General features: G+C 40.0%; 1 long non-coding RNA gene across 1 annotated transcript in view; it reads left to right on the top strand.

The window, feature by feature from the left end:
• The first annotated feature begins 2,637 nt into the window (after window positions 1-2,637).
• Window positions 2,638-22,648, top strand: part of LOC119532020 — a 67,848-nt gene continuing 47,837 nt past the window's right edge. The window contains exon 1 of the long non-coding RNA XR_005216466.1: window positions 2,638-2,696. This is a non-coding gene — a long non-coding RNA (uncharacterized LOC119532020). The remainder of the gene's footprint in view (window positions 2,697-22,648) is intronic.

Genomic DNA, 22,648 nt, shown 5'->3' with positions numbered 1-22,648 from the left:
TTCACTATAGATTATTGTCTTTCATAGAACTTCATATAAATAGATGCATACAATATGTACTCTTTTATGAGTGGCTTCTTTTGTTCAGCATAATATCCCTGAGTTTCATCCATGTTTTTCATTTGATAGTAGTATGTTCCTATTTATTACTAAGAACTATTCCATGTTATAAACATTCCAGAGTTTGTTTGTCCACCTTCCTGGGGATGGAGAAATTTGGATAGTTTCCAGTTTTTTTCCTATGATGAATAAAGTTGCTGTGAATATTCTTGTAAAAATCTTTTTGTAGATTTTCATTTCCCTTGGAGTAGGAGTAGAAATTCCACTAGCAGTAGAAGTGCTGAGTCATAGGATAAGTACATGTTCAACTGGATAAGAAACTAACAAACTTTTTCCAAAGTTCTTCCATTTTACACTTCCACCAGCGACGTGTGAGAGTTCTGGTTGCTTCACATCCTCACCAGAATTTAGTATTTTCAGTGTTTTAAATTTTAACCATTCCAGTAGTTTTATTTTTATTTATTTGATGACCAATGATTTTGAGCACTCCTCTGTCACTTTTTAAGCATGGGTATCCACAAGGCTTGCGTTTTGGCTCATACTCCACTTTCTTTCTTCAATTGGATTCAGTTCAGGAAGTGGAAGTAGTTGTATGTTCTTGAAATTTTTGCAATTAAGCTTGAAGAAATGGATCAAAAAGTTCAAGGATGCTTTTTACATTCTTAATTCAGATTTATATAAGCTTTTGTTAAGGAGACAAAAATTTTGTAATTAATCATGTGCATATAATTTACTTGGGTTTGTTCTGTTTTGTAAAACTGATTTCAATTATAGATATTTATAAAGAAAATGAGTATCTGGCATTGTTTACATGCTAACACTTCCAGAGTTTTTATGAAAATTACACAAGTAGAAAGATGAATTTTCATAAAATTTTCTTTAGCAGCCTTTTTTATTTTTAGAAAGTAATGCAAACTGTTCAAGGCTAGCATCAACATATTGCCAGATTGATAATTGTACTTGGTGTTTTCATAATACTTTTCTTTTGTGCAATCATTCAGTATGCCTGCCACATCCCAACACAGTATTATGTGCATTTTACAGATGGAGAAATGGAAGCCTCAGAGGGTTAAGCGACTAGCTCAAGGTGTCACAGTTGGTGGCAGAGTGGAATGAACAAGACTGTGTCATGGCTCATGCTGATTTCATTAGGAGATGGCTGGGCCTCTCTGTGAACCCAGTGTGTTCCTTGCCCCTGAAAGAAACTTGTTTGCTTGCTTCATTTAAATAGCACCATGAAACAGCCTAGGGGTCCAGATCCAGCCAGGGATGGGGAATGTCTGTGGTTCAGTGTGTGTTGGGGGTAGACACCAGAACTTTCCGGAAGGGAAGATATGTCTGTTGGCTTCCCCACAGTAAGGATCAGTTCTTAAGCTGAGCATCAGTGGGAACAACTATGTGAACTGGGCTTCTCTTCTCTTCCTTGCAGAAATGATAGTGGGATGTGGGATTGAAGAAGGTCCTGTTTTATCCCCCTGTCCCACAGATTACTGTCACGATGTTTAGAGTCTGGGTTTGAAAGTCCAAGTGGGCTGAGCCCATCATATGCTGCTGAACACTCTTGTCTTGACATTCTCCTACCTGTTCTCTGGTGAGATAATTTCAGTTCATTTCAAGGGAGACTCAGTCCATATTTCTAAGCCCTTCCCTGCGTCCACATCCTGGTGCCAACACCCTGATCCATTTCTTCCTAATAAAGAGGGGTTGAGGCATGGCAGCTCAGGAAACACCCACCAGTTGCAATTTTCGGATTGTTTGCCCGAAGGAAAGCCTCAACCCAAATACTGATATGTTTAATAATATATTTGACCAATGTGGATGTTTTTCAGACTATGGAACAACTTTGGAAAAATCTAGAAAGTGTTGTAGAGATAAGGCCAGAGCCAAATCATATGTATATATATAATTGCAGACTTTCATATAATAGACATTTATGGTTAAATCTCAAGATATGTTACTTGAATGTCTGTTAAATACTGTCATTTGATCATGCAAATTATCTGGACTTGAGGCCTAAGAACAATCATTCAAGTTACGTAAGAAATTGTCAGATGAGAATTTGGCTACAAATTAAGACTATACATGAAAACATTAAAAAATTATTATGTTAGCAATGAAATCTTAATTTGTACAGCCCAATCCCAGTTACGTGAGAGATACATAATTCTGAAAAACTTAATACTTGAAAACTTGTCATCAGACACATGAAGTATATGCAAAATTGGGAAATGGAAGTATAATTTGATGACTTTCTTTCATGTGTTACAAATTTGAATAGCATAGTGGAGTCAACAGTCTTACAAATACCTTCTTTGGTAAAGGAGACAGGGAGCCTTGGACAGTGGTTAACGATTCGAGCCCACTTAGGAATGCAGGTAAAGGAACGAGGTTAGAACCTGAGAAGTCTAGGACAGGACAGGTCAGAGCCTCGGCCTAGAAACACAACAGCACAGCGCGAAGACCCTTTGGTTTGGAGTTAAGCGAATGAACCCAGGAGGAAGAGTCGGGGCTGCGAAGGGAGCCCCGGGGCACCAAGGCCCAGCCCCTTCCTGTCTGCTCCACTTTCACTTCCGCCGGGGAGTTGAGAGCCTGGCGCGCTCTCTCTATGATCTCCACAACTCACTAACTTGATTCAGGTAAGTTCCTTTACACGGAGACTATTTCTTGTCATAGACGTCTCTTTGTAAAACGGCAGCTACGATTAAAAGGGGAAGAGTTTTAAAAGGAGCCCTGTCACAGGGTTTGTCTTCTCCTGGGCAGGGACAGGGTTGGGTTCATCTCTGTGACCCTGGAGTGGGTACTGCGAAATGCGTCATCCAGAATGGATGGTCCGATCTCCTTGCGGGATTGCAAGGAATCGACTTAGTGGTTAGAACCATTGTTTGGTTTCTCTCTTTTCCAAGACAGCCCCAAGGGCACAGGGAGGATAGGTTTGCCTGAGGGTGAGGGCCCCAGCGGGCAGAACCAATGGTGACAGAACCCCCACCCCCACCCCCTTCTGTCGGGGGTTCTTTGTCATCACTCCAGTCACGTGGTTCTCTTGTGGGGCCAACATAGAACCTACCTGTCCCCTGTCCCCTTGGCCATGAGAGATATGGTCTGGAGTGGAAATAATCTTTCCTGGGGCCAGGACTTTAAAGGGCAAAGCCTCTGCTAGTGCCCCACAGCACACAACTTAAATACGGCTCTTGCCATTTGGTTTGGGAAAGATCTGGAACATCACATTGGTAGCCAGAAATATAATGGGGTTTAAAAGTTTTGTTTTTTTTTCTTCCTCAGTTTCTTAACCAGGTCTGAGGAACTTGTCAAATCCTGCTAGAATAAGAAAATAGATGTAGAAAGGGAAATTTTGAACTGCTTTTGCAATAGCGAGGGTTAGTAAAGTCCAGGAATTAAACAGCTGAGGAAAGGTCTGGTTTGGGGAGTGGAATATTGCTAAGGTCATCATCTTCCTGGCATCTAAAGGCACAGAATTGGGGGTTGTAGGGGCAGGCTGTGGCAAAGGCTGAGAGGAAAATATGTGGAACATGATTAACCTCCTCTTCCTGTCTCTCTCTCCTCTCTCTTTGGGGAAAGGAACTGAAAGTTGGCAGCAAGGATGTATATATTTCTGTAATACTTGAATTGGTACTGCTTTATCATGTACATTTCTTGATCATGCACCTTGCTTTTTGGCTATAAATAAAAATAATTCCATAACATTAATATGCAGTATGAGTTGTGCTGAGATAAGTTTTCTCAAATATTGGCCAAAAGTGCTAGAAAGTAATTTGGCAACATGTTTCAGGAGCCTTAAAACATGCATACTCCTTTACTCTAGTTCTACTTTTAGGGATTTATCATAAGGAAATAACCAAAAATGTCTGAGTCATTTATGTATAAAACTGTTCATTGCAGAATTTTTTTAAAAAGAGAAAATTGGAAATAATTTCCAAAATAGCCAGCAACAAGGAAATAAAAATTTGTATTAACCAAAATGTTAATATTGGTAATCTCTGGATGTAGTGACTTAAAACCTATAGGGTCAGATGGCTTTGGAATATAGAACTGTTTGGAGTTTAGAAAGGTAACATGGACTAGAAAGAGCCAGGAGAAGTACCCCATTTTCAAATACATTATTATTTCTGCAATGAAATGTATGACATTTTCACTAAATGGTATGATAAATAAAAGCTATAAATAGCTTCCAAGAGTTCAGGTCAAGTTTTATTGCCAAATTTTGGATTTTTAGAGCTCTTACCTTTCCTACTTCCATGTGGAAAGTGCCCCAAGCAAGAGTTCCTTCAAGAGGCAGGTCAGTCCCTGGGACTCTTCTAGTCCTTGTTCCTGTCATTAAGTAGTTGGGCCTGAATCTCTTCTGCAGACCCTGCCTTTCAGGTTTGGAGGAGGGTGTAAGGGGGAAAGGAGTAGGAGGCTTTACTTTATTAAACATTTAGAGTTTTCTCTTGTGAGAGAGGAAAATCTGGATATCCATCCCATCCCAAACTTCCAACAAGCCCCTTAGTTAATATTACATCAAGGCACACTTTGGGTATTTGTTCAGTATAATTTATTGGTCTTTTCCCCGGATCACTATCTCGATACACCAGGTTTCTTCTTCCTCTTTCTCTTCTTCATACACATTGGCACTAGCATCACTGTTATAATCTTTTTATCATTCTTTTCCACAGGTCGCATTGCCCTGGACTTGCTCCCCTGCTGCAACCACACATTGTGCCTTAATCTAATTTAGTCTCATTTTCACGTTTGTCTTATAAATCTCTGAGCTTCCCCCTAACTCGTTCTCATTTTAACTCTTTTTTTTACCAGTATTGTTATTTCCAGAATAGACCTCACTTGCCTTCTCTAGGGGAAGATAATTTTGTTGAGCTTACAATTTATAGTCCAGACTTTATAATGTTAGGTGTTAACTTGGAGAAAACTGAAAAGAAGTGAATGGTTTTTACCTAGTTGAAATGCACATGTTTTTGTTTGCTAGAGAAGGTAACCCCAAGAATGATGTGGATTTTTTTTTGTTGCTATTTGTTTGTTGCTCAGTAGGGTATAAACCAGTTTTGTATGTAATTTAGTAATCTTCTTACCCTGTTCTCTTTTTTCACTGACTCTCTCATTAGTGAATTATGTAAATCTTTTGACAAATGTTGCCTATATGTTTATATAAAATGACATTTTTAAATTTTTGAAAATTGTACTTTGACACTGCCAAATGTGACTGAGATTGAATTTTCTCACCATTTTGGAGAATTGTCAAAGCTACATTTATTGAATTAGAGAAATGAAGTGATACAGAATTCTTAATCCTGAGTGTGGTGGTCTAAGAACCAGGCATAAGAGTAGGAAACTGCAGTCCAGGGAGAAGCCTCCAAATGTCATTTGAGGAAAAGATTTATAGTTTTAAGAGAGCAAAATGGAGAATGGTCTAGGAGTGGAAACAATGGTGTTCCACTTTGCAGGGCATATTACATATGCATTAATTTGTTCAGTTAATTATTTACTCTTTCAACATACAATTATTGAGCATCAACTATTTTCCAGACAAAGGTCTAGAATCTAGATAATGCGGGTTGCAGAAATGATTTAAGCAAAGTTCCTGTCTTCAGGAAGCCCTCAGAGTAATCGGGGTCACAAGATAAATTAATTGTGGATTGGAAATAGATCCTCCCCTGAAGAAGTTCATGAATGGCATTTCCCCTACTTCCTGGATTCTCTGGTAGCCCAGGGCCCTCTCTGGGTGCTTCTTAGCTCCTGGGGGTGTGCATCAGCATCTCCTGGAGATGGGTTTCAATACACAGATCCTGCTCCCACAATCTGATAATCTGTAGAGATTACTGCCGCTTGCCATATTATGAAAAGTTCCCCAGCATCTGTAGAGGTTACTGCCACTTACTGTATTATGAAAAGTTCCCCAGCATTCAGCTATTCCCCTCTTCACACATCATTTACAACCTCCACCCAAATCTCTGCTTATTGGCTCTTTTCCCTAAGGAAACCACCCTGTTTCTGGAATTTGCTCATGAAGGCACTGTTGTCATTTCTTAGGCATGCATGGCTGTCCTATATGTCTGATAAGGATGGAGAAGAAAATGCTTGATTATTACTGAGTCATGTTCATATTGATGCTTTAGAAACCCGAGATCTGATGGAGGAGGGATTGGGACAGGTCGCCAGAGGACACTTAACACTTTCAGAAGATTTCTTACCCTCTAAGTTTCAGTCAGGGGTGTTGGTCCATTTGGGTGTGCACAGGCCTCACTCCCCACTCCTGCATCCTCCATCACAGCAGCAGCTCAGGAGGTGAGGACTCGTGGCAAGAAACTCAGGCTGCTTTGCCTGTGGTCTTCAACCTCCTTTCTCCTCAGTGAGGCACAACTTCTGTAAATTCTCTCTTTCTTGTGATTTTGTGGTTTAAAAAAAACAGCATGTGCCCGTTCTGCTTCAGGGCTCACTGAGATTTATCTGTCGGAGACTGCCTTTTCCTCTAGCCCCAGCATCCTTGTCAGGCCGAATTGACTGTGCCCCCAGGAGGTTCTCTGACGGCAGTGGGGCCTTCTGGTAACTTTCTGCAGTCTTTCAGTTGTGTTCTCTGATAGTCATCATTGCTCTGAGACCCACAGTTCCAGTCACTTTAACAGCCCCTAAATATGACAGTTGTAGAGACAGCTGTTATTAGCCCATGCTCTGCTTGCAGTGTTATAGCCAGAGCTGCATTCCCCCGGTAGTAATAAGACTTGCCATTTATAGAGAGCTTGTGATGCCTCAGGCACAGGTTGTTTGCATTGATTTAATCCTCAAGATAACCCTATGAGTAGGAGCTGCTATTTACAGATGAGGAAACTGAGGATCAGAGAGGTTAAATAAATTACCTAGTGTCACACAGTTACTCAGTGGCAGGGTGGGGATTGGCTGACTAGGGGGCCCATTGTTCCCCTATCACTGCCAGAACTGCCATGATATATGATATCCCCCTGCTGCTGTCTGTGATCTATTTTCCTCTTCTGGTCAGATGGGGAAATGCCCCAGACATACTACCTTCAGTATGGTAAGATCAGTCCATGGAAAATTATTGACTCTTCCTTTCAGGATCCAGAACACCTTTTTATACTGCCATCCTCTCCCTGTTTTGGCCTTTGGGAGAATGACAGGCAGGGAAGAAGCAATGGTCAGGGCCTACTTGTGAATAAAAGTAGGCCTTCTGCCACCTTTGGCATATTGCTTAAATTTTTCAGCCTCTTCTTTAGGCAGACTCATGGTGTGTTTGGAGGAGTGGGGGAAAAGGCAGTTTGGTTCTCTCAGTTTCCTAAAGGCAGGGGAGGGGATGTTTGTCTCATCCTCAGAAACAGCCATCCTCTGTCTTGGCTTTCCTGTGAGCCTGGCTTTGTGGCCAGCTTGTGGCTAAGGGTGTTGTTAAAGCTCCTGAGAACGAGGCCCATCCAAATAAGATCTGGATCAACTGGAAGGCATTTTTCTGAGAAAAAGTTGGCCTGTGTTTTGTGATGAAATGTATGGCAATCCTGGTAACTGTTATTCCTATCATCACTATGGGGAAGAAGGAAGGTATGCTGGTTTGGATATATTATGTCCCCCACAAAGCCATGATCTTTTAATCCTGTCTTGTGGGATATTTGGATTAGGTTGTTTCCATGGAGATGTGACTCACCCAACTGTAGATGATACTTCTGAGTAGATTATTTACATGGAGGTGTGGCCCCACCCATTCAGCATGGGTCTTGATTAATTTACTGGAGCCCTAGTAAATTAAGAGCTCAGATAGAAGGAATTCAGTGTTGCAGCTGAGAGAAACATTTTGGAGACAGCCTTTGAAAGTAGACTTTTGCTAGCCCAAAGTTCGGCTGGGGGAAACCAAGAAAACACCCCCAGATGCTTAGAGAGAAACGTCTGGGAGAAAGCCATTTTGAAACCAGAACCCTAGAGCAGATGGGGAAACTGAGGATCAGAGAGGTTAAATAAATTACCTAGTGTCACACAGTTACTAAGTGGCAGGGTGGGGATTGGCTGACTATGGGGCCCATTGCTCCCCTGTCACTGCCAGAACTGCCATGATATATAATATCCCCCTGCTGCTGTCTGTGACCTATTTTCCTTTTCTAGTCAGGTGGGGTTTTCAGGAGGCTATTGGCTGTTCTTCTGTGAAGGTACCTATTGTTGATGCCTTAGTTTGGACACTTTTATGGCCTTAGGACTGTAACTTTGTAACCAAATAAACCCCCTTTATAAAAGCCAGTTCATTTCTGGTATTTTGCATAAACGCAGCATTAGCAAACCGAAACAGAAGATTTGTCAAACTTATTCAAAAAGTGAATTTCAGCATGGAATTCTGGTGACCTGTGTTCAGTTCTCTTGAAAATTCTGGAGTATGAAAAGCAGACAGCTTTTCCAACACAGCTGCATTGTCCACAACAGCAGGATAACAATAACTCATGCCACCTTGCCGCTATTGCTTGGGGAATTTTTTTTTGGATGTGTTTTTTGTTCTATTTTTCCATCTGATGACTTTTGTTTTCTTCTAAATGATGCTGTTTAAATGCGTTCCACAAATGCAATCTTGAAAATAAACACATTGAATAGATAGAACAAAAGAGGATCCATTTCAATGCTGATCACTGCCGAGAGGTTCCCTGAGCAGCAGGGAGATGGGGGCTGAGCAGATGAGCAGATGAGCAGTCATCCATGTGAAATGCTATCCATAAGTGCTGCCAGGATTGGAATCCACTCAGAACTGCATTTATGGTATCCTGACACCTTTATATATATAAGGCCTCACCAGCTGGATACCCATGGTCAATCAGTGGGCGTTGAAGATTGGGGAGGCTCATTTTCCACTTGGCCATCCTCAGAAATCCTGGTTTCATGCCTTTCAGAGCTTCCCAATAGAGAGTGGGATGTGATTATACTGTTGCTTCATCTCTCAGAGATTTCACTGTCATTCTCCCTTCTTCCCATGTTGTCTAGCACTCCCCTATGATCAATGCCTTAATTTGTGTTCCCCCAGAAGCAGCCGCTAAAACAAAGATTTGAGCACAAGTACTTCATTTGGGAGAGACACAGACACCAATAGGGAAGTGGGGAAGTGATATAGGAAGGATGGCAGCCAACAAAGGGAACATTTTTAAGCCAGCTATCACAGTGGGCAAATGGAGCTTAGTCCCCTGGTAAAGCTCTGGAAAACAGTATAAATATATGCCTCAGAATAATCCCACCCAAGGAGCACTGGTTGGGCTGTTCCCTGGGGGCCTTACTTCTGTGACACTCTAGCCTTCCTTGCATGTGATTACAGTGACATTCCACAGTTCTGGGGAAAAGTCGCAGGCACAGGGAAACAGAGACTGGCGGTTTGAAGTTGGCTGGAGTATACGAAAAGATCTGAGGGATGTATGTGGGGCACTCACAGCATCTCCTCTTATCATACACAGGGCTTAAGGCAAGCTACTCCCTCGAAGTGATGGAACCACATCGTTAGGGGTTTTCTCCCCATTAGTATATTTTTTGTTTACCACCATTAAGTTACCACACACCAGAACTACTCCGTTTTCATGCCTGGTTGTAAATTCTTGATAATTGCAGAGAATAAGTCCCTTGCCTTATGGATGAAGGTGCCAAGCCTTATGGCCTGGAGGCTCAGGGCATAAATGACAGCAGGGACCTGGTCCCAGCTGCTCTGCTTGGCAGCAGGACTTCAATTGTCCTTGGTGGTAATCTTCTAACCCTTGCAACCTTCCCAGGAGTATGAAGCCCTCCAAATAAGTGGCAGATTAGGAGAGCTGTATGAATTATGCTGCCTTTAATTGCAACGACAGAAAACCCCTGTTCTAAATGATTTAAATAAAAAGGATGACTTAACTGTATTTCATGGAACAAGAGGTGGTAAGGTAGAGTGTTCCAGGTTAATTTCCAGGTTCTTTCCATCTCTCGACTCTGCCATCTTCATTGTGTTAGCTTGTTTTCTGTTATCTCCTTTCTTACAAAATGCTGGCTGTGAGATTAGGTCGTATACATACACGAACATTTCCGGCAGCAAAAGTGGCTGTTTCTTGTTACACCTTTCTTTTTATTACTTAAAACAAAACAGCTTTATTGAGATATAATTCACATATCATAGAATTAACCCTTTTAAAGAATTCAATTTAGTAGTTGTTTTTAATATATTCAGAGAGTTGTGGAACCATCACCACTAATACCAGAACGTTTTCATCACCTCTGAAAGAAATTCTATACCCATTAGCAGTCACTCCCCATTCTCCTTTCTGCCAACCCCTGGAAACTACTCATCTACTTTCTGTATCTATGAATTTGTCTCGTCTAGACATGTCATATAAATGGAATCATGCAGTGTTTGGTCTTTATGTCTGACTTCTGTGTTCACTTCCTAAGAATAGGAATATTCACTTATGTAACCACCTTAAGTACAGTTATCAAATTTAAGAAATTTAATATTGACATAAAGCTTTCAGTCTATATTCCAATGTTTTTCATATGCCCTTTTGGGCTTTTTGTTTTCCATTGTTAGATCCAGTCCTGGTCATCATATATTGCATCTAATTGTCATTGCCTCTTTATTTGCTCTTTTTATGTTTTAATTGTGGATATATATATATATATATATGTATGTATATGTATAGAACATAAACTTTCCCATCTCATTCACTTTCAAAATTGTGCTGCTTTCACCATTCCCCATTATCAGAACTTTCCCATCATCCCAAACACAAATCCTACTGCCAATATGCATTAATTTGCTTTTCTCATTCTCCCCTCCCCCTGGTAACCTGTGATTTACTTTCTGTTTCTATGCATTGCATACTCTAGCTATTTCATATTAAGTGGAAAAATATAATATCTGTCCCTTTGTTTCTGACTTATTTCACTCAAAATGATGTCTTCAAGATTTATCTATGTGGTGGCATGTATCTGGACTTGATTCCTTTTTAAGGTTGAGTAATATTCCATTTTATGGATGTATTACATTTTGTTTATCCACTCATCTGCTGATGGACACTTGGGTTGCTGACACCTTTTGGCTATTGTGAATAACGCTGCTATGAACCTTGCCATACAAATATCTGTCTGAATTTCTGCTTTCAGTTCTTTTGTTTATATACCTAGAAGTGGGATTGCCAGGTCATATGGTAATTCTCTTTAACTTTCTGAGGAAACACCAAATTGTTTCCCACAGCAGCTACACATTTTACATTCCCACCAGTAATGTACGAGGGTTCCTATTTCTCCATATCCTCACTAGCACTTATTATTTTCTGTTTTTAAAATAATAACCATTCCAGTTGGTGTGACATGGTATTTTATTGTGACATGGTATTTTATTGTGGGTTTGATTTGCATATCCCTAATGGCTAATGATGTTGAACATCTGTTATGTGCTTATTGGCTATCTGTATATTTTATTTGGTGAAATATCTATCCAAGTCCTTTGCCCATTTTGAAATTGGGTGGTTTGTCTTTTTGTTGTTGGGTTGAAGGAGTTCTTTATATATTTTGGATATTAAACCATTGTCAGACATATGGTTTCCAGATATTTTCTCCTGTTCTGTAGGTTGTTTTTTCACTTTCTTGATAATGTACTTAGATGTGCAAAAGTTTTTAATTTTGATGAGGTCCAGTTTATCTATTTTTTTCTCTCACCTTTTTCTTAATTTTTTAATTAGAGAAGTTGTAGCTTTATAGGAAAATCATGTCAAAAATACAGCGTTCCCATATACCCTCCTATTGTTGACACCTTGCATTAGTGTGGTACCTTTGTTACAATTGATGAAAGAATATTAAAATTGTACTATTAGCTATATAGTCCATAGTTTACATTAGGTGTATTTGCCCCATATATCACTCTGTTATGAACACCTTTCATTATTATGGTATGTTTGTTATAATTCATGAAAGAACATTTTTATACTAGTACTATTAATATATTCCATCATTTACAATAGGGTTCACTGTGTTATATAGTACTATGCTTTATCTTTTAATTTTTATTCTAGTAATAATATATACAACTTAAAATTTCTTGTTTTAACCACATTCTTGTATATATAATTTAGTACTTTTAATTAAATTCACAATTTTGTGCTACAATCACCACCACATCCATTTCCAAAACTGTCCAGTCAGTTTAAATAGAAATTCTGTACAAATTAAGCACTAGCTCCCCATTCTTTAAATCCCAACTTGGTAACCTATATTCTGTATTCTAACTCTAGAATATAGAATTTGTGAGTTTGCTTATTATAATTAGTTGTCAGTGAATCATACAATATTTGTTGTTTTGTATCTGGCTTATTTCACTCAGCATTAATGTCCTCAAGGTTCATCCATATTGTTGCATGTCTCAGGACTTCATTCCTTATTTCAGCTGAATAATATTCCACTATAAGTATATACTACATTTTGTTTATCCATTCATTGGTTAATGGACCCTTGGATTGCTTCCATCTTTTGGCAATTGTGAATAATATTGCTATGAACATCAATGTGCAAATATCTTTTTGAATCCCTGCTTTCCATTCTTTTAGGTATATACCTAGTAGAAGGATTGCTGGGTTGTATGATAATTTTATTCTTAGTTTTCTCAGGAACTGCCAAACTGTCTTCCATAGTGGCTGAACCATTTTACATTGCTACCAGCAATGAATGAGTGTTCCTGTTTCTCCACATCTTTCCTAACGTGTAATTTTCTTTTTCTTTTTTTTCTTTTTTTATTAATAGCCATTCTAGTAGGTTCAACTTTTATTTTTTTAAAGCAAAGAATTCCTAGAGACCCTCTGCAGACCTCCTCTCACTTCTATTGACCAGACCCGGATCATATTCCTATCCCAGATCACCCTTTGACAAGAAGAATGGGCTTACTATGATTGGTTTGGATTGATTGAAGCCAGGAGGACACTCAAACAGCACTGGGATTCTACCATCAAGGAAAAGGAGGGGGTGGCCATTGAGGAGGCAACCAACAGTGTCTGAAATAGGGCCAGCCCATGTTCTGTTCCTTACTTCACCCCCAAGACTCCCAGGGGGGCCACAGGAAGCTAGATGAACCCTGGGAAATCTGGACCAACTGCAAAATGAAGCAGCTTGCCTAACGCTGTAGCAGGTGGATCAGGGTTTCCTGACTCCTAGTACTTGATTCTTCTTCTATACTGTGGCCCTTGTGGCAGATTGTATTTTCCAAAGATGGCCCTGACAATATTTCCAAGCCCATATATGTTTTTCTTACAATGTGATTTTTTAAATGCAATTTTATTGAGATATATTCACACACCATATAATCCATCTAAAGTATACAGTCAGTGGCTTACAGTGTCATCGTATAGTTGTGTATTCATTGACACAATCAATTTTAGAACATTTTCATTTCTCCCCCCCAAAATAATAAAAATAAAAAAGAACACCCAAAACATCCCATACCACTTATCCCCTCTTTTATTTATATATATATTTTGTCTTTATTTTATTACCCATTTGCCCATATATTGGATCCAGGGAGTGTCAGTCACAGGGTTTTCATGATCACACGGTCACATGATAAAAGCTAAATAGTTATACAATCGTCATTGAGAATCAAGGCTACTACATTAAAGTTCAACAATTTCAGGGATTTCCTTCTAGGTATTCTAACACACTAGAAATTTAAAGGACTATCTATATAACGCATAAGAATAACTTCCAGAATGACAGCTTGATTCTATTTGAAATCTCTTTGTCACATTGAATTTCCCCGTTTTGGTCAAGAAGGCATTCTCAATCCCGTAATGCCAAGGCCAGGCTTATCTGTGAGTCATGTCCCACATTGACAGGGAGACTTACACCCCTGGGACACATGTCCCATGTAAGGGGGAGGGCAGTGAGTTTACCTTCAGAGTTGGCTTAGAGATAGACACTGTATCTGAGCAGCAAAGAGGTTTTCTGGAGATGACTCTTAGGCATAGTTATAAGTGGGCTTAGATTTGCCATTGGAGAGATAAGTTTCAAAAGGCAAGCCTCTAGATTGAGAGTTTGGCTTATTAAATTGGGAGCCCCTATTGCTTAAGAGAATAGCAGGAATTCCTCAGGTGGGGAAGGTTAATAGTTCCACATTTTTCCTCAGTCCTTCAAGGGAACTTTGCAAATACTTTATTATTTTCTGCCCAAAATATTCTGGGTTGGATTGGGTATTACATTAGCCTGTACAGAATAACACATACTCATTCCCTATTCTAGGTTCCATATCTAATTACGTTGTTTAAATAAACTGACTGGACAGGTTTAATTAGATAGTGTGCTACAGAAAATATACATTTTGTACCAAAGAAACCTCTTTTCCTTTGGTCTCACACAGAAGTTGGAGTTTGAAAATAGAGTCAATATCATCCTTTACCTTATATTCTAATTTACCTCAGTCCTGACCAACTCTGTTTCATATCTCTAATTGAAGTCTGATCTCTTTTTTCAGACTCCTTAACATTTACTTTATGGTATAATGCTGAGATTCATAGCTGCCGGACTCTGACTCTGAGTCTCAGGTGTCACACAGATACCCAAAGTTCCAGGGACTGATCAGGTTATACACAGAGAGCTCAGCATATCAGAATTTAGAGATAACGATTACAACTCAGGAATAGATGTACCTGCTGTAAGAGCTTACCATCTGGGAACCTTTACAATTAGCCTTACCTGATAACCTATGCTCTTAGACTCAATTCTCAAGAGTTTGTACATTATAGTTAGTCCATATTAGTGAGGCATTATAATGCTTTTCTTTTCATTTCTGGTTTATTTCACTCAACATACTGTCCTCAGTGTCCGTTCACCTCACAACTTCACTCCATCTTGCAGCAGCTCAATATTCCATTGTATTTATACACCACAGTTTGCCATTATGTTCATCAGTTGATGTACCCTTAGGCCACCTCCATCCACTGCAAATCGTGAATACTGACACCATAAACCCCATTGTGCAAATGTCCATTCGTATCCCTCTTTTCTGTTCTTCCAAGTATAAACCCAGTAACCGACTTGCAGGACCATATGGCAACCCAATGCTTAGCTTCCTGTGGAACTACCACACTGCCCTCCAGATGGGCTGCACCATTCTACTTCCCCACCAATGGTGATTAGGTACATCCCTTTCTCCACATCTTCTCCAGCACTTGTATCCCTATGTTTATTTTTTAGACAGTTTTTTTTCACACACCATACATTCCATCCAAAATAAACAATCAGAGGTTCCCTGTATAATCACATAGTTATGCATTCACTACCACTATCTGTTTAAGGACATTTCCATTTCTTCCACAAAGAAAGAGGAAGAGGTGAAAAAAGTAAAAAGAAAAAAGAAAAAGAAAATTGAGAACTAAAAAGCAACAACAAAAAAATAACATTAAAATAAAATACAATAAAAAGGTCAGACAACACCACCAATGCCAAGAATCCCATAATCCTCCCTTACATCCCCCTGTTATAGGTATTTAGTTTTGGTATATTGCCTTTGTTACAATTAATGGAAGCATATTACCTTGTTGCTGTTAACTGTAGACTCTAGTTTGCACTGATTGTATTTTTCCCTCAGTACTACCCATTTTTAACACCTTGCAAAGTTGACATTCATTTGTTCTCCCTCACGTAGAAACATGTTTGTCCATTTAGTCACAATCACTGACCACTCTAGGTTTTACTAAGTTATACAGTCCCAGTCTTTAATCTTATATCTTTCCTTTTGGTGTCCTATATGCCCCAACTTTCCTCTTTCAACCATACTCACCGTCATCTTTGTTCAGTGTACTTACATTATTGTGCTACCATCACCCAATATTATGCTCCAGACTTCTCTCTCCTGTCTTTTCCTGTCTGTCTGCAGTGTTCCTTTTTGTATTTCCTGTAGAGCAGGTATCTTATTCACAAACTCTCTCAGTATTTGTTTGTCTGAGAATATTTTAAACTCTCATTTTTGATGGATGGTTTTGCCAGATATTGAATGCTTGGTTGGCACTTTTTCTCCTTCAGTATTTTGAATGTATCATAACACTCCCTTCTCACCGCCATGGTTTCTATTGAGAAATCTGCACATAGTTTTATCCAGCTCCCTTATATGTGATGGATTGCTTTTGTCTTGCTGCTTTCATAATTCTCTCATTGTCTTTGACATTTGATGCTTAATAGTGTCTTGGCCTAGGTCTATTCAGATCTGTGCTGTTTGGGGTACACTGTACTTCTTGGATCTGTAATTTTATGTCTTTCATAAGAGATGGGAAATTTTCAGTGATTATTTCCTCCATTATTGTTTCTGCCACTTTTCCCTTCTCTTCTCCTTCTGGGACACCCATGATAGGTACATTTATTCACTTTGTGTTGTCATTCAATTCCCTGAGACACTGCTCATATTTTTCCATTCTTTTCCCTATCGTTCTTTTGTGTGTAGGATTTCAGATGTCCTGTCCTCCAGTTCATGAATCTTTTCTTCTGCATCTTCAAATCTGCTGTTGTATGTCTCCATTGTGTTTTTTTGTCTCTTGTATTGTGCCTTTCATTCACATAAGTTCTGCCAATTGTGTTTTCAAACTTTCGAGTTCTTCCTTGTGTTTGCTGAATGTCTTCTTTATAGCCTTCATCTCTTTTGCTGTATCTTCTGTCAACTCATTGATTTGATTTAGAAAATTTGTTTGATTAATTAGTTTTAATTCCTGCATCTCAGTTGAAGTGTAAGTTTGTTACTTTGATTGGGCCATATCTTCGTTTTTCCTAGTGTGATTTGTAATTTTTTTGTTGTCTAGGCATCTGGTTTCCTTGATTACCCCAATCAGATTTTCCCAGACCAGAGGGGCCCAGGTCTCAGGAGGAGGCTGTATTCAGTATCAGGTTTGCCTGAGGGTAAGATCCAGAAGATTGTAAGACTTTCCTGTGAGGCCTCTAGACTCTGTGCTTTTTTTATCCTGTCCAGTAGGTGGCACTTGTCAACCTGCGGCTCCCCACTAGTGTAAAGCAATGTGGTCTCTTTAATTCTCAGAGGACCCTGTACTGGCCGGGAGCCAAGGCTGTGAGAAGCCAAGCTTAAGTTGTTTCTGGTCCCTCCGGCCCCTCCACCCCAGGCCATGGAGTCTGAATTCTCTGAGGGAGGGTGGCCACTTGAGCTGGGCCCCGCCCCCTTTTTCTTAGGGAAGATACACTCTTTAGGGACTTATGTTCTCCACTTGCATTTCTCCTTTGTCTTTGTGACTCTGTTAACTCCACCTTGTCTGGGTTAGTGCTGACATTTGAAAACGGCTGAGGCTTTCTCTAATGAGCTACTTAGAATGAGAGAAAAAGGAAAAAAAGAGAAAGCCCTTTTTCAGAGCCAGTACCCAGCCCCCCATTTTCTCTGGTCGACCAGTGTTGGTACCTTTTTTCCCCTTTTCTTGGGACCCAGCCATTTTTCCAGTATTCTGAGCTCAGCTGTCTCCAAAGTCCTCTGTTTTTATTTATGTTTTTTTTTTTCTGTCGGCCCTGCCTCCTCTCTGCTGGGAGGAACCTCAGGTTCCTTTCCTGCTTGCTCCAGGTTTATGTGTGCTTGTAGCTTATATCCAGTGGTGAAAATTTGTTAATTAAAATCACATTTGAAGCTTGGTTGACTTACTTCACCTTGCTGCAGGTAACTACTTGTTTTCTCCACAGGGCAGTGTTTCAGCTTAGTCTGCTGTGCTGGTGGGGGAGGGGCACCAGTGGGGTAGGGGCGCCAGCTCTGCAGTTTGGGGAGCTTTACTTAGAGTTCTATGCTGCTATCTCAGCCTTTCCACCCATTCCAGGCTGGTGTGCGATGTGTGTCCAGTCACAGATGTCCCCCAACAGTTGTTCCAGACTATTTACTAGTTGTTCCTGGCTATTTACTAGTTGCTCTATAGAACTAACTAAATTCCACACCTCTTTATGCCATTGTCTTGTCCTGCCTCCCTCATCGCTTGAGTTTGGTATGTAGTGTTCTCATTTTCATTTGCCTTGAGATACTTACTGATTTCTATTGTAATTTCTTCCTTGACCCACTGGTTGCTTAAGAGTATGTTGTTTAGCCTGCATATATCTGTAAATTTTCCAGCCTTCCACCTGTTATTGATTTCCAACTTTATTCCATTGTGATCTGAGAAAGTGCTTTGTAGAATTTTGATCTTTTAAAATTTATTGAGACCTGCTTTGTAAAAAGACCTGCTTTAATATTCTTTCTAGACCAACTTGTGGTCTATCCTTGAGAATGATCCATCAGCATCTTAGAAAAATGTATATTCTTCTGTTTTGGGGTGTAACGTGTTCTAAATATCTAAGTCTAGTTCATTTATCATATTATTCAAAATTTCTGTTTCCTTATTGATCCTCTGTCTAGATTTTCTGTCCATTGAAGAGAGGGGTATTGAAGTCACCAGCTATTATTGTAGAAGTATCTACTTCTCCCTTCAGTATTGTCAGTGTTTGCCTCATGTATTTTTGGGCACTCTAGCTTGGTGAATAGATATTTATGATTGTTACGTCTTTTTGATGGGTTTTCCCTTTTATGAATTCATAATGCCTTCTTTTTTTCTCTTTTATTTGTTTTATATTAGGAGTCTAATTTGTCTGATATAGTGTAGCTGCCCCTGTTCTTTTCTGATTGCTGTTTCCATGAAATATCTTTTTCCAGCCTTTCACTTTCAGTCTGTTTTGTCCTTGGGTCTTAAGTGAGTCTCTTGTAGACAGCGTATAGGTGGGTCCTGTTTTTTTTTTTTTTTTTTTTTTTTTATCTATATTGCCAATCTATGTCTTTTGATTTGGGAGTTTAATCCATTAACATTTTATATTATTATTGTAAAGGCAGTACTTCAAACATTTTGTCTTTTGGATTTTATCTGTCATATCATATATTTTCTCTCTTTTTACCCTATTAGTTACCCTTACTGCCACTCTTCATTTCTACACTTTTCTACAGACCTCTCTCCTGTCTTTTGCTGTCTGTCTGTAGTGTTCCTTTTAGTATTTCTTGTAGAGCAGGTATCTTGTTCACAAACTCTCTCAGTGTCTGTCTGAAAGTATTTTAAACTCTCCCTCATTTCTGAAGGACAGTTTTGCCAGATATAGAAATATTGGTTGGCAGTTTTTCTCTTTCAGTATCTTAAATATATCATACCACTTCTTTCTCACCTCCGTGGTTTCTGCTGAGAGATCTGTACTTAGTCTCATCGAGCTTCCCTTGTATGTGATGATAACTTAATTGTCCTCAGAAGCAGTTTGCCTTGGTGTCCAGGGTGCCTTTGACCAGGCACACTGAAACTGCGGGTTTTCTGAGCCGTCACTTTGCTGGCCAAAATTTGGCTCAATGTGGGGCTGTGTCCCCCACTTTATTTGTGGCAAAGGACTCCTCCAACTGTACCAGTTTTTAGCCATCCCCCAAGCAAAGGAATGGCCACCTGCTGCTGTTTCCTCAGGGGTAGGGGAACAGCTTTCGGACCCAGAGCTAGAAAAACAGTCTCTGTCCACATTTTCTCAGACTCCTTGCCCTCATTGATCAGGTCCTTGAAATATCCTCCCCTGCCCCCCGGGTCTCCAAATGGTGGGGTCTGTCACACTGCTGTGACAGAATTTATGTTCTGTGTCCCCAGTGTGAGAGATCCCCGCTGCTGTGAGAGACTGAGTGAGGGAGAGGGGAGAGGGTTGGTCAGTCCAGTACAGGATTTTCCTACCTCATATTTATCTCTGTCTTCAATTCGGCATTTTTAGGGACCTCCTCCAGTCTATATCTTTTTCCAGAGTTCTGAACAATTCAGAATTGTCCTTTTTATTTTGTTGATTTTCTGGGGAGAGATTTTCAGTAGCTGTTTATGTTGCCATGTTTATGACATCACTCCCATGAATTACAATGTGATCTTGATAGCCAACCCCTAGGGCTGACTGTCTCCTCTTCCCTTGAAGGTAGACTCTAACTGAAAGAGTCCAGAGGAATGAAATCATGTGACTTTGGGGACTAGGTAATTAAAATGCCAAACACTTATTGCTTGCCAGGGAGGCTCTCTATTGTAACCCAGTCACTTTCTGTGAGGAAGCCCAGACCAGCTCCTGTAGACAGACACATGGAGAGGCCAGGTGTAGATGTTCTGGCTGACAGCCAGCTGAACTCCCAGCCAAAAACCAGTACCAACTGCAAGCATGTGAGTGGGATTCCTCCAGGTGATTCCAGCCTTCCAGTCCCCCCAGCTGTTGAATTTTCCCAGCTGAGGGCCCAGGCACAATGGGGCAAAGACAAGCCATCTCCATCGTGCTCTGTTACTAACTCACAGAATATGAGAGCATACTAAAATACTGTTTTATGCTACTAAGTTTTGGTGTGGTTTGTTGTATAGAAATAGCAACTAGAGCACCAATCCTGATGAAATTTGCCTAATCCTGAGAAAAAAGATGGGCTTGCAATACTCATAACTTGTTGCTCTCCACATCTTGGTGGGGGGGGGGCAGAATCTATAGGGGGACAGAGGAAAAGCCAGCGCAGTGCCCTGACATTTGACAAAGACCAGGAAGGCGTCTTTCCATGGGTGAATTGTCTTTTTTATCCTCGAGACACCAAGAGAGGGCTTTCGAAGAAAGGTTATTGGGATTGTGGCCTACATTGTAGTACTCCTCAAAGGATAGTTTCAGAGGTTTCTGAAGGCTTCCAGATCCCATTGGTTTTACCCTCAAAATGTATTCAGAATCTGACCACTTCTCACTACATCCAGTGACTACTCTGTTCCAACTCAGAAATAAAATATCTCTGACTTAGCATGTCCTATGTTTTCGACTTCTGACTGGATATCGCCACCTGGAAGTCCTACTTGCACCTCAGTCCCACCATTCTGGTTATACATCCTCACCTCCTGACAGGATTAGGACTTCCCAGGGTCCTCTGGGCACAGTGGGGTTAGTTAGGTTAGGTCCCCCTACAGTGACCCCTAGAACTGTATTAGAGTCCTCCAGAGAAACAGAACCAACAGGATATGTGTGTGTGTGTGTGTGTGTGTGTGTGTGTGTGAGTAGGTGTGTATAAAAGAGATTTATTATAAGAAATCGACTCAATTGTGGGGGTGGAAGTCTGAATTCCATAGGGAAGGCTGGAGGCTGAAAACTCCAATAAGCGTGATGTTGATGTCTTAAGTTGGAATTCTTTAGCCTGGGTCCTTCTGATCCTTGGAACTCAGTTTTTGCTAGTAAAACCTCCAACTAATTGGATGAGGCCCACCCACCTTATGGAGGGTCATCTTCTTTACTTAAGGTTAACTCATTATAGATGCTAATCCCATCTATTAAATACCACCACCCACCCCACAGCAACAACTAGGACAGTGTTTGACCAAACAGCTGGACACTACAGCCTAGTCAAGTTGACACATAAAATTAACCATCACACTTCCCAGTTAGAAAGTGGAGCTAATACTCCCACCTCATAGGATTGTCATGCAGAATGTATAGAATGGGTGTGCTAAGCCCTAGGAACTGTGCCTGGCATAGAGCAGACACTCAATAAATGCCAGCCATTATTAGTCCATGCCTAACTGTTTTTTTCTTCTTAAAAGAAATCCTTATTCATCTTTCTTCATGTGGCATACAATTGTAAAGTACTTGCTTCTTGCTGTGATAAATTAATGAGAACTTGACTTCTTTTTAGACTGGGTTATATTTTACCTATTGAGAGTTACAACACCTCTTTTACGTCAAGGGAAAATAATACCAATTAGTAGTGCTCCATTGATCAAAAAATCCAAGAACCACAAGCATTTACTCACTGCATCTTCTACCAAGAAGAGACTCCCACTGACAATGACAATAAATAGAGCTGCCATTTATCACATGCTAAGGACAGGGCTACTGCTGAGAGCTTCATATACTTCACCTTACTTAATTTTTTTTAAACTAAAATAACTACTTTACTTCCAACATATTCCTACTCTATCCCAAGAAAATGTACAGACTATAACTCAGCAAAGGAATAAGAAAGACAGATAACCTAAGATAGCAACATTTCTGGGAACTTGTTCCTACTATACCCAACAGAAATTAACAAACCATAGTCATTCCTGGGCATTCCCGGAAAGTTAAATTTACCCATGATAACTTATCTGTTCTTATTGGGGTATCATTCCCCCTTCACTAATTGCTCTCTATCACTAGGTCCCCTACATTCTACATTATAAACCATTTATTTTATATTTTTCAATGTTCACACTAGCAGTAGCATAAAATATTTCTCTTTTTATGCCTGGCTTATTTTGCTCAGCATTATGTCTTCAGGGTTCATCCATATTGTCATATGTTTCACGACATTGTTCCTTCTTATTGCCACATAGTATTCCATCGTGTGTATATACCACATTTTATTTATCCACTCATCTGTTGAAGGACATTTGGGTTGTTTCCATCTCTTGGCAATTGTGAGTAATGCTGCTGTGAACATTGGCTTGCAGATATCTGTTCATGTCACTGCTTTCAGATCTTCCAGGTATATACTGAGAATTGCAATTACTGGATCAAAGGGTAACTCTATATCTAGTGTTCTAAGGAACTGCCAGAGTGTCTTCCAGAGTGGCTGAACCATTTTACAGTCCCCCCAGCAGTGAATAAGAGT

This window comes from Choloepus didactylus, chromosome 4, assembly GCF_015220235.1.
Source record: "Choloepus didactylus isolate mChoDid1 chromosome 4, mChoDid1.pri, whole genome shotgun sequence".
Classification (NCBI taxonomy): domain Eukaryota; kingdom Metazoa; phylum Chordata; class Mammalia; order Pilosa; family Megalonychidae; genus Choloepus; species Choloepus didactylus.
The sequence above is the reverse complement of the archived record's forward strand: the minus strand, read 5'-3'. Positions and strand labels throughout refer to the sequence as shown.